At 38.5% G+C, this 10,972-nt stretch overlaps 1 protein-coding gene and 1 pseudogene across 2 annotated transcripts in view; one reads left to right on the top strand and one right to left on the bottom strand.

The window, feature by feature from the left end:
- Positions 1–10,972, top strand: part of ZC3H12B (zinc finger CCCH-type containing 12B) — a 566,523-nt gene that overhangs the window by 149,127 nt on the left and 406,424 nt on the right. The window lies entirely within an intron of this gene.
- Positions 1,491–2,253, bottom strand: LOC144308891 (proteasome subunit alpha type-1 pseudogene; annotated as a pseudogene).

The following is a 10,972-nucleotide window of genomic DNA, read 5'->3' as shown; positions in this document are numbered from 1 at the left end:
GTGGCTCTGGATTCCACTAGGTGGTACTGTTTTGCTCCCTACATGCTTTCATCAATGATGGGTGGGATGAATATGGCTACATCCCTGCTCTCTAGCCCCTGAGATGAAAATTCTCACCCCCACTCTTCAGTGTGCCTCCATAGAAAAGCAGTCAATCACTCTTGTCTCCGTGGTTTCCACCGAAGTCTATGTTCACCCAACCTATGACTGAGGTACACAACTGAGTTTCAAAACTCCAAATTTTAGGGATTCCCACATCACAAACCTGCACTGTTCCTTCCAGGAAGGGTCTCATCGTGCTTCTACCTTTTTCTGGACCTGTCCTAGAAAAGCATTTAAATGACTGTACAGCAGTTCACAGTTTATGGCAACACAGAGCAGAAAGCTGACACCTGGACTTGCTGTTCTCAGCCAGCTTCCCCTCTCCTATGCCTGACAACTCTTCCACATTAAGGCACCACTAGTTCTTCTTGTGATCCTGGGAATCCTCAGACCACACTGTGACACCTGGTATTCTACTCTACCTCATTATCTGATCACCTTTAACCCAGGCATGTCCTCCATTGTAGCAGACTTCTAAAAGTTCTGATTTTGCAGTCCACTGCTTAAAATACTTTGAGGTAGCCTCCTTAATTAGTCTCCCTCCCTTGGCTAATCACACCAGAATCACATCTCTGCACCTCCTACTTTCCAAATGGTGGTCACTTTTCTACTTGTAGACTTAAAACATTGTTTTCTCAGATCTCCGTTTCATTCTTCTGTTGTTCAAAATGAATTGATATCTATCTAGTTGTATTTGAGGGATGAGACAAACTTAGGGTCCCCCTACTCCTCCACCATCTTAACTCCTCTGTCTTCTGGTTATTTTTATAGTTCTCTTTTGTATCTTGATTCTTCTTTTGCTCTCTTCCTCTGTGATTGATGAGTGTCTACAATGTTCTGGTTGGCTACATTTCTGTGTAGTTTTTGTGTATTTATCACAGATTTTTGATTTATCATTGCCATTAAGTAAATATATAGTATCCTAATTAAATAGCAGTCTATATCAACCTGGTGGTCATTAAGTTTATTTTTTTAGGAAATAAAAAAGGTTTAACTTATTTTTTATTCTATGCTTTTATTTAAATTCTAGTTAAATTCTATTATTTTCAGGATGGGAATTTAGTGATTCATCACATACAATACCTAGTGCTCACCACAAACAAATGCCTTCCTTAATACCTGTCACTCATTTAATGCATCCCTCTGCCCACCTCCCCTCTAGCAACTCTGTTCTCCATACTTAAGAGTCTTTTTACGGTTTGCCTCTCCTTTTCCCTTCCCACATTCATCTGTTTCATTTCTTAAATTCCACATATGAGTGGAATAATATGTAATTTATCTATCTGACTTATTTAGCTTATGATAATACTCTCTGACTCCAAGTTATTGCAAATATCAAGATTTAATTCATTTTTTATGGCTGAGTATTATTCCCTTGTATGTATATATTACAAAATTTTTATCTGTCCATCAGTTGATGGGCATTTGGACTCTTTCAATAATTTGGCTATTATAAACATCAGTGAGCCTGTGTCCCTTTGACTCGGTATTTTTTTTCACAGGCAGGTGAAAATATTTGGAAAATGTGAGGGCATATACCATCATAACCAGCAATAAGCAGTCCAACACCATATGGTCTCCAGCCATACCGTTGTGTTGGTATCTGGGTCTTGCTTCCAATTAGAGATACAAGACGAGACACAGGAAGAGGTCTGTCAAATACAAATCTGGAATCCAAACATTCCTGGCACATAAAATTACATAACAGTCTAGAATCAGCAGTAAGTCCCGCAATTGAGATACCAATATGGTTATCAATATGGAGAATTTTCTTCTGATGAGCTCTGACTGTGCTCTCTTCAATGCAACCAACACTGCATGGGTTTTGATTTCATTGGTGTTCAATTTACCAACATACAGAATAACACTCAGTGCTCATCCCGTCAAGTGCCCCCCTCAGTGCTCGTCACCCATTCACCCCCACCCCCCGCCCTCCTCCCCTTCCACCACCCCTAGTTCGTTTCCCAGAGTTAGGAGTCTTTATGTTCTGTCTCCCTTTCTGAAGGGAAGGGAGAAGAAATGTGTGGGTTTTGATTTCAGACCCACTGTGGCTGAACCTTGTTTGACAGCTTCCATTGCATATTCAATTTGATGAATCCTGCCCTGAGGGCTCCAAAAAGTGACGTCATTATCATACTGGTTGCAAAACATGGTTCTGGCGCGGTCCCGCTGCGGCCTCCCGCAGAGGCAGAGGTGGCAGCTTCAGGAGCGCGCTGACTCGGTATTTTTGCATCCTTGGGCTAAATACCTACTAGTGTAACTGCTGAATCATAGGATGGTTCTATTTTTAACTTTTTAAGGAAATTCCTTCTGTTTTCCAGAGTGGCTACACTTGTTTGCATCCCCAACACTGCAAGACAGTACTCCTTTCTACACATCCACACCAATACTTGTTGTATCTTGTATTGTTAATTGTAGCCATTCTGACAGGTGTGAGATGGTATCTCGTCATGGTTTTTATTTGTATTTCCCTGATGTTGAGTGATGCTGAGCATTTTTTCATGTTTCCATTAGCCATTTGTATGTCTTATTTGAAGAAATGTCTGTGCATGTCTTCTGCCCATTTCTTGCCTGGATATTTTGGTTTTTGGGTGTTGAGTTTGATAAATTCTTTAAAGATTGTGGATACTAGCTTTTTTTCTAATAAGACACTTGCAAATATCTTCTTCCATTCCATAGTTTGCCTTTTAGTTCTGTTGACTGTTTTCTTTGCTTGCAAGAGCTTTTTATACTGGTAAAGTCCCAATAGTTCATTTTTACTTTTCTTTCCCTTCCTTGCTTTGGAGACATGTCTAGAAAGAAATTGCTGCAGCTGAGATCAGAAGGTTGCTGTCTGCATTATCTTCCAGGATTTTCATGGATTCCTGTCTCACATTGAGGTCTTTAATCCATTTTGAATTTATTTTTGTGTATGGCACAAGAATGTGGTCCAGTTTCATTCTTCTGCATGCAGCTGTCCAATTTTCCCAACATTTATTGAAGAGACTCTTTTTTTCTATTGGACAGCCTTTACTGCTTTGTCAAAGATTTGTCAACCATAGAGTTTAGGGTCCATTTCTGAATTCTCTATTCTGTTCTGCTAATCTATGTGTCTGCTTTTGTGCCAGTATCATACTGTCTTGATGATTACAACTTTGTAGTACAACTTGAAGCCCAGAATTGTGATGCCTCTAGCTTTGGTTTTCTTTCCTTCCCTTCCTTTCTTCCTTACATTTTTTATTTTTTCTTTTCTGTGTGTGTGTGTGTGTGTGTGTGTGTGTGTGTGTGTGTGTGGCTTTGTTTTTGTTTTTGGTATTTTTTGGGTTTTTGTTGTTGTTGTTGCTTTGGGTTTTCTTTTTCAACATTACTTTGGCTATTCAGGGTCTTTTCTGGTTCTACACAAATTTTAGAATTGCTTTTTCCAGCTCTGTGAAAAATGCTGGAGTGTTTTTTTTAATATGACTTTGTTTACTTAAAAGAGAGCATGAGAGCGAGAGATAGAGCACAGAGGAAAGAGAAGCAGACTCCCTTGCTGAGCAGAGATCCTGATGCAGGGTTTGATTGCAGGACCTTGTGATCATGACTTGAGCCAAAGGCAGACACATAACTGAGACACCCAGGTGCCCTGTTGGTGATATTTTGATATGTGCTGCGTAAAATATGTAGATTGCTTTGGGTAATATAGACATTTTAACAATATTTGTTCTTCTAATGCATGAGCATGAAATGTTTTTCCATATATTTGTGTCCTCTTCAATTTCTTTCATAAGTTTTCTGTAATTTTCAGAGTACTTATATTTTACCTGTTTGATTAGGTTTACCCCTTGGTATCTTACGGGTTTTGGTGCAATTATAAATGGGATTGATTCTTTCATTTCACTTTCTTCTGCTTCTTTAGTGTATTGTAATGGAACAGATTTTTGTACATTGATTTTGTATCCTGCAACTTTAGTGAATTTGTATATCAGTTCTAGCAATTTTTTGGTCGTGTCTTTCAGGTTTTTTACATAGAATATCATGTCTTCTACAAATATTGATGTTTGACTTCTTCCTTAATGATTTGGATGGATTTTATTTATTTTTGTTTTTGATGGCTGAAGCTAGGACTTCCAGTAGTATGTTAAATAATAGTCATGAGAGTGGACATACTTGTCTTCTTTCTGAGTGTAGAGGAATAGCTCTCAGTCGAAGATAATATTTGCTGTGTGTGTCTTTTGTATATGGCCTTTGTGATGTTGAAGTATGTTCCATATATCCCTACTTTCTTGAGGGTTTTTATCAAGAATGGATGTTTTATTTTGCCGAATGGTTTTTCTGTATCTACTAGGAGGATCATGTGGTTCTTGTTCTTTTATTCATGTGATTTTTTATGTTGATTTATTTGTGCATATTGAACCACCTTTGAAACCCAGAAATAAATTCCACTTGATTGTCATGATTGTTTCTTTTTATATACCGTTATATTAGATTTGCTAGTATTTTGTTGAGAATTTTGTTCATCCATGTTCATCAGGGATATTTGCTTGTAATTATCCTTTTTAGTCAGGTGTTTGTCTGGTTTTGGAATCAGGGTCATGCTTGATTCCATGCTTCCAAACTCATAGAAGGAGTTTGGAAGTTTTCCTTCCATTTTTACTTTCTGGAATATTTTTAGAAATATAGGTATTAACTCTTCCTTAAATGTCTGCTAGTATTCCTCTGGGAAGCAGCTGGCCCTGGACTCTTGTTTTTTGGGAGAGTTTTGATTACTGCTTCAATTTCCTTGCTGGTTATGGGTCTGTTCAAATTTTCTATTTCCTCGTGCTTCAGTTTGGGCAGTTTGTGTTTCTAGTGATTTATCCAATTCTTCTAGATTTCTCAGTTTTTTGGCATGTAATTTCTCATAATATTCTCTTATGATTGTTTCCATTTCTGTGATATTGGCTGTGATCTCTCCTTTCTCATTCATTATTTTATTTATTTGGGTCCTTTATCTTTTCTCTTTGATATGATTAGCCAGGGGTTTATCAATTTTATTAATTTTTTTTCAAGGAAGTAGCTTTTGGTTTCATTGACTTATTCTACTCTTTTTTTGTATATCATTTATTTCTGCTCCAATCTTTATTATATTATTTCCCTTCTTCTGCTGGCTTTAGGCTTCATTTATTTTTTCATTTTCTAGCTCCTTTAAGTATGAGATTGTTTCTTTCTTTGAAATTTTCCTTGCTCCTTGAGGTAGGCCTGTTGCTGTTTGCTTCCTCCTTATGCCCACTTTTGTTGAATCCCAATGTTTTAATACTGTTTTGTTTCCATTTTTATTTTTCTCTGTATTTTTAAATTTTTCTTCTTTAATTTCCTAGTTGACCCATTCATTCTTTGTTAGGATGTATTTGTGGTCTTTCCAAATTTTTCTTGTTGTTGATTCCAACTTCCATAATACTGTTGTCAGAAAATATGTATGGGGGACACCTGGGTGGCTCAGCAGTTAAAGCGCCTGCCTTCAGCTCAGGGCATGATCCTGGGTTCCTGGGAGCGAGTCCCGAAGTGGGCTTCTTGCATGGAGCCTGCTTCTTCCTCTGCCTTTGTCTCTGCCCCCTCCCATGTGTTTGTGTGTGTCTCTCATAAGTAAATAAATAAAATCTTTAAAAAAAAAGAAAATATGCATGGTATGTTCTCAATATTTTGGTATTTGTTGAGGCCTGATTTGTGACCTAGCATGTGTTCTGTTCTGGAAAATGTCCCATGTGCACTTGAAAAGAATGTGTATTCTGCTGCTGTAGAATGAAATGTTCTGAATATGTCTGTTTAGTCCATCTGTGTGTTTCTTTGTCGATGTTTTGCTTGGATAATCTGTCATTTGATGTAAGTTGAGTGTTAAAGCCTCCTGCTATTATTGCATTATTATTGATGAGTTCCTTTCTGTTTATTACTAATTCTTTTATATATTTGACTGCTCCAAAGTTGTTGGCTTAAATATTTACATTTGTTAGATATTTTTGTTTGATAGTCCTCTTTATTATGATATAGTACTCTTCTTCTCTTGTCAGTTTTTGGTTTATACTCTAGTTTGTCTGATATAAGGATGGCTACTCCAGCTTTCCTTTGACATCCATTAGCATGATAAATGGTTCTCCATCCCCTCACTTTCAATCTTCAGGTGGCTTTAGGTCTGTAATGAATCTCTTGTAGGCACCATATAGGTGAGTCTTGTTTTTTTTCAAATCCATTCTGAAACTCTATGTATTGATTTGAGCATTTAATCTATTTATATTCAGAGTAATTGTTGATAGGAATTTAGTACCATTTTACTGCTTTTTTGTAATTATTTCTGGAGGTTTTCTCTGTTCTTTTGTAGCCTTTTTCCTACTTCAATGAATTCCCTTTAATATTTTTGTAGGAGGTTTTGATGGTCACAAACTCCTTTAGATTTTGTTGTTGTTTTTTTTTTTTTGTGGGAAATGCTTTATCTTTCCTTCTATTCTGAATGCTGGACATTTTTGGCTATAGAGATTTTCCTTTCAGCATATTGAGTATATCATGCCACTTTCTTCTGTCTTGCCAAGTTTCTGTGCAGAGGTATGGTACTAAGTTTATTTGTCTTCCCTTTAAGTTACAGACTTCTTTTGTCTTACTGCTTTTAGGATATTTTTCTTTATCTCTATATTTTGTTTATTTAACTAAAACATATCTTGATATTGGTGTTAGCCTGCTTTTCTTGATTTTGGTGGGAGTTCTATGTGCTACCTGGATGTGGGTGCCCCCAGATTAGGGCAGTTTTCAGTTATAATTTCCTCAAATAAACCTGTCCCTTCTCTCTCTTCTATTTCTGGGAATCCTTTGATGTGAATGTTATTGTGTTTCACGGAGTCCCTTAGTTTCCTAAGTCTACTTTCATGATTCAAGATTTTTCTTTCCCTCTTTTGATCAGCTTCGTTATTTTCCATAATTCTATCTTCTATATCACCTATTTGTTTTTCTGCTTTTTTAAATTTTTGTGGTCATTGCATACAGTCAGTTTCAAATCTCAGTTATTGTATTTTCCTTTTGGCCTGATTGGTTTTAAGGTCTTTTATGTCTGCAATAAGAGACTCCCTGGTGTCTTCTATGTTTTCTCAAGCCCAGCTAGTATCCTTAAGATTGATGCTTCAAAATCTGGATCAGGCATATTATTTATATCTGTTTCATTTAGATCCATGGCTGTTTCCTTTTTGTTGTTGTTCTTTCTTTTGTGGTGACTTCCTTTGTCTTGGCATTTTGCCTAGGTCTCTCTATTCTTCTGCATGTCAGGAAAGCCTGCTACGTTTCTTGCTGCTGAAAGTAATGTCATTATAAAAAAATGTGTCATATAATAACGAGAGCCTGGAACTTCAGGAATTGTCTCTGATGTATTATGTGTACACTGATGCTGTGTTATGGCTGCTGTATCCCTCATATCAGTCCTCTGCAGAGTTTCTCCTTGCCTGTAAGGGGGAATGTTTGGTCCTCAGCCAGAGTGTGGTGAGTTTTAACTGGGATGCTCTGGTCTGCTTCTAAAAAGACCTGATGCTGTTTCCACTAGAGCTGAAGCTTTGCAGAACTTTATGGTTAATAGATGTGGTGTATGAGCGGGATTGTGCTAGTCTTCTTGGGGAGGACCCTGCTGTTCTGGTTTTCAGGCACATTTGCCCAAAAATCATTACCAGCAGCGTGCTGGGGTTTGAGGTTTGGTGTAAACAATTTAGGCAGCCAGTATTGACACTGTGCTATTTACTGAGGTTAGTTTATCCTGAGGAATGTGGGATATAAATGGGACCAGGCAGCTCCTTTGTACATGGAGAGGAGAGTTCATGCTATCTCCTATCAGGGAATCTTTCCCAGAAGAGCTAAAACATTTCAGATCTGTGGGTTTTTTTTTTCAGATCTGTGCTTACACAGTGTCAAAATTGCTTGCCTGCCTGGAGATGTACAGTGCACTTTGGACTTTATCTCAGCCAGTCTGAGTTTTAAAACTCCAAACTTTATGACCTGCTATGTCAGAGACCTGCATTAGTTTTTTGGGGAAGGGACTTGATACACTAGGAATGATGAAGTGTTGACCCAGGAGGGAAGTCACCCCAGAGCTCAGGAGTGTGGAGTCTGGAGCAAAGTACATTCAGTGGCCAGTGTTTGGGTGCAGATGTCTCTGCACCTATGCTGAGGGGCAGAGGAGGAAAATGTCACCCACCACCTCCTTTGTTCCCAGAGTGGCAATGCCACCTCTCTCAGATGTGCTCCAAAGAAGGGGGAACCATCTCTGCCAGTGTTTCTCAGAGGATCCTCAGAAGGTACCATTTGTCCCATAGGTTACGTGATTGTCTTCTCTAAAGAAGCAGTACAGTGTCGTCAGAGCTCTATAACAGCCACTTCATGGATCTCTAATACTCAGTCTTTGAGTCCACTGGTTGGAAAAACTGACAAAAATCAGCCCCTGTCATTTTCTCAGTCAATAGCTTTAGGGAAGTGCTTTCCTTGTGTCATTCCTGGTGCACTCCTCTTTTTCTCCCTCACCTCTCTCTGCAATCTGGGCTCCCTCCCCTCAACAGCATGTGATCCATTTCTCCCTCAAACCATTTCTCTTCAGATCCTACTTTTCAGGATGTGGCCTCCTTGCTCCCTCTAGTTGTGCAGTTTCTTCTGTCAGTCCTCAGGTCAATTTCTTGGGTATTTAGAGTGATTTAATATTTATCTACCATGCTAGAGTCAACAATGAAGCAAGCCTAGGGTCCTTCTGTTACACCTCCATCTTAGCTCTTCTACTCTTTATTTTTTAATTTATTTTATATTGGTGCTCAATTTGCCAACATATAGAATAACACCCAGTGCTCATCCCATCAAGTGCCCCCCCCAGTGCCCATCACCCAATCACCCCCATCCCTCACCCAGCTCCGTTTCTACCACCCCTTCTTTTCCCAGAGTTAGGAGTCTCTCATGTTCTGTCTCCCTTTCTGATATTTCCCACTCATTTTTTCTCCCTTCCCCTTTACTCCTTTTCACTATTTTTTATATTCCCCAAATGAATGAGACCATATAAGGTTTGTCCTTCTCTGATTGACTTATTTCACTCAGCATAATACACTCCAGGTCCATCCACGTTGAAGCAAATGGTGGGTACCTGTCATTTCTAATGGCTGAGTAATATTCCATTGTATACATAAACCACATCTTCTTTATCCATTCATCTTTCGATGGACACCGAGGCTCCTTCCACAGTTTGGCTATTGTGGACTTTGCTGCTATAAACATCGGGGGGCAGGTGTCCCAGCGTTTCATTGCATCTGTGTCTTCGGGGTAAATCCCCAGCAGTGCAATTGCTGGGTCGTAGGGCAGGTCTATTTTTAACTCTTTGAGGACCCTCCACACAGTTTTCCAGAGTGGCTATCCCAGTTCACATTCCCACCAACAGTGTAAGAGGGTTTCCTTTTCTCTGCATCTTCTCCAACATTTGTTGTTTCCTGCCTTGTTAATTTTCCCCATTGTCACTGCTGTGAGGTGGTATCTCAGTGTGGTTTTGATTTGTATTTCCCTGATGGCAAGTGATTGATGACAGATTTCTATTCTTAGGATACTATATATACTCCCGATGCTGGATTCGAATCCTACACTTATTTGTTTGAAAGGTGCCATTGGTGTAGAACAGGGAAAATTCTCATTTAAATTTCATTTGATTGAACTTCAGTTCTTTGGTAGAGTTTTCATTTGGATTGTTTCTGGGTTGCTGTTACTTTGGCATCTCTCTTCCCTGTGGAAAAGTCTTACTTTTCTTACTCTGCTCCTCAAAAAATGTCTGCTTTTTTTCTGTTTAAAGTGAGAATTATCCTCAGAAAAGTCTCCTTTTCCTTTCAATTGGAGATTTTCTCCCGGACACTAGAGCAGGGAACACCAGGCTCTTTTGTGAGGTCTGTTTGTTTTTCCTGATTTGTTGGCTAGGAATTGTTCAAAGCCTTTTTTTTTTTTTTTTTTTTTGGCTGGTTGACGGAAACTGGATATAAGAAACTCTTTGTATCTCAGACAGGATTATATGAAACTGACTTTTTCATACCTGGATCCTTTCTTCCTTGATTTTGCTCCTCCCATGGGTAACATTTAGTCTACTGAGATTCCCATTTCTCAATTTCATCTGAGTATATGCTTAAGGATAGTTTGGAATTTCAGCAGCCTTAATGTAAGGAAAGATGTTAGTGTTCAAATCCAATAGCCAAGAAGGAATTCTTGAGATGTCTTTGGTGCAAAAAGGTGATTTTATTAAAGCAGGACTTGTGGGGAGAAAGAAATGAGCTGGAGTCCTGAGGAGTGGTCTATTATATACTTTTTTCCCATATATTTGTTATATATATACATAAATATATACAAAATATGTTTATATATATTTGTTACATCAAGAGTTACAAATCAGGATGAAAGACATTTCAGACAAATACAAACTTAATATTTTGCTTTTAGTATGTGCAAGGTTGCAGGCTTTGGAAGTGTGGGAACAGAATTTAGGACGTTTTTACTCTTTAGTTGCAAATGTTTCTTTTTTATTATTTATTTACTTTTATTGAAGTTTGATTTGCCAACATATAGTATAATAATAGCCAGTGCTCATCCCATCAAGTTCCCTCCTCAGTGCCCCTAACCCAATTGCCCCATCCCCCTGCCCGTCTCCCCATCCACTACTCTTTGGTCCTTTCCCAGGCTTAGGAGTCTCTCACGATTTGTCACCCTCTCTAATTTTTCGCACTCATTTTCCCTCTTTTTCCTTATAATCCCTTTCACTGTTTTTTATATTCCCCATATGAGTGAAACCATATAATGACTGTCCTTTTCCGATCGACTTACTTCACACAGCATAATTCTCTCCAGTTCCATCCAATCAAAACAAATGGTGGATATTCCTCATTTCTAATGGCTG

Source organism: Canis aureus, chromosome X (genome assembly GCF_053574225.1).
Source record: "Canis aureus isolate CA01 chromosome X, VMU_Caureus_v.1.0, whole genome shotgun sequence".
Taxonomy (NCBI): domain Eukaryota; kingdom Metazoa; phylum Chordata; class Mammalia; order Carnivora; family Canidae; genus Canis; species Canis aureus.
This window is presented reverse-complemented; position numbering and strand designations above follow the sequence as displayed.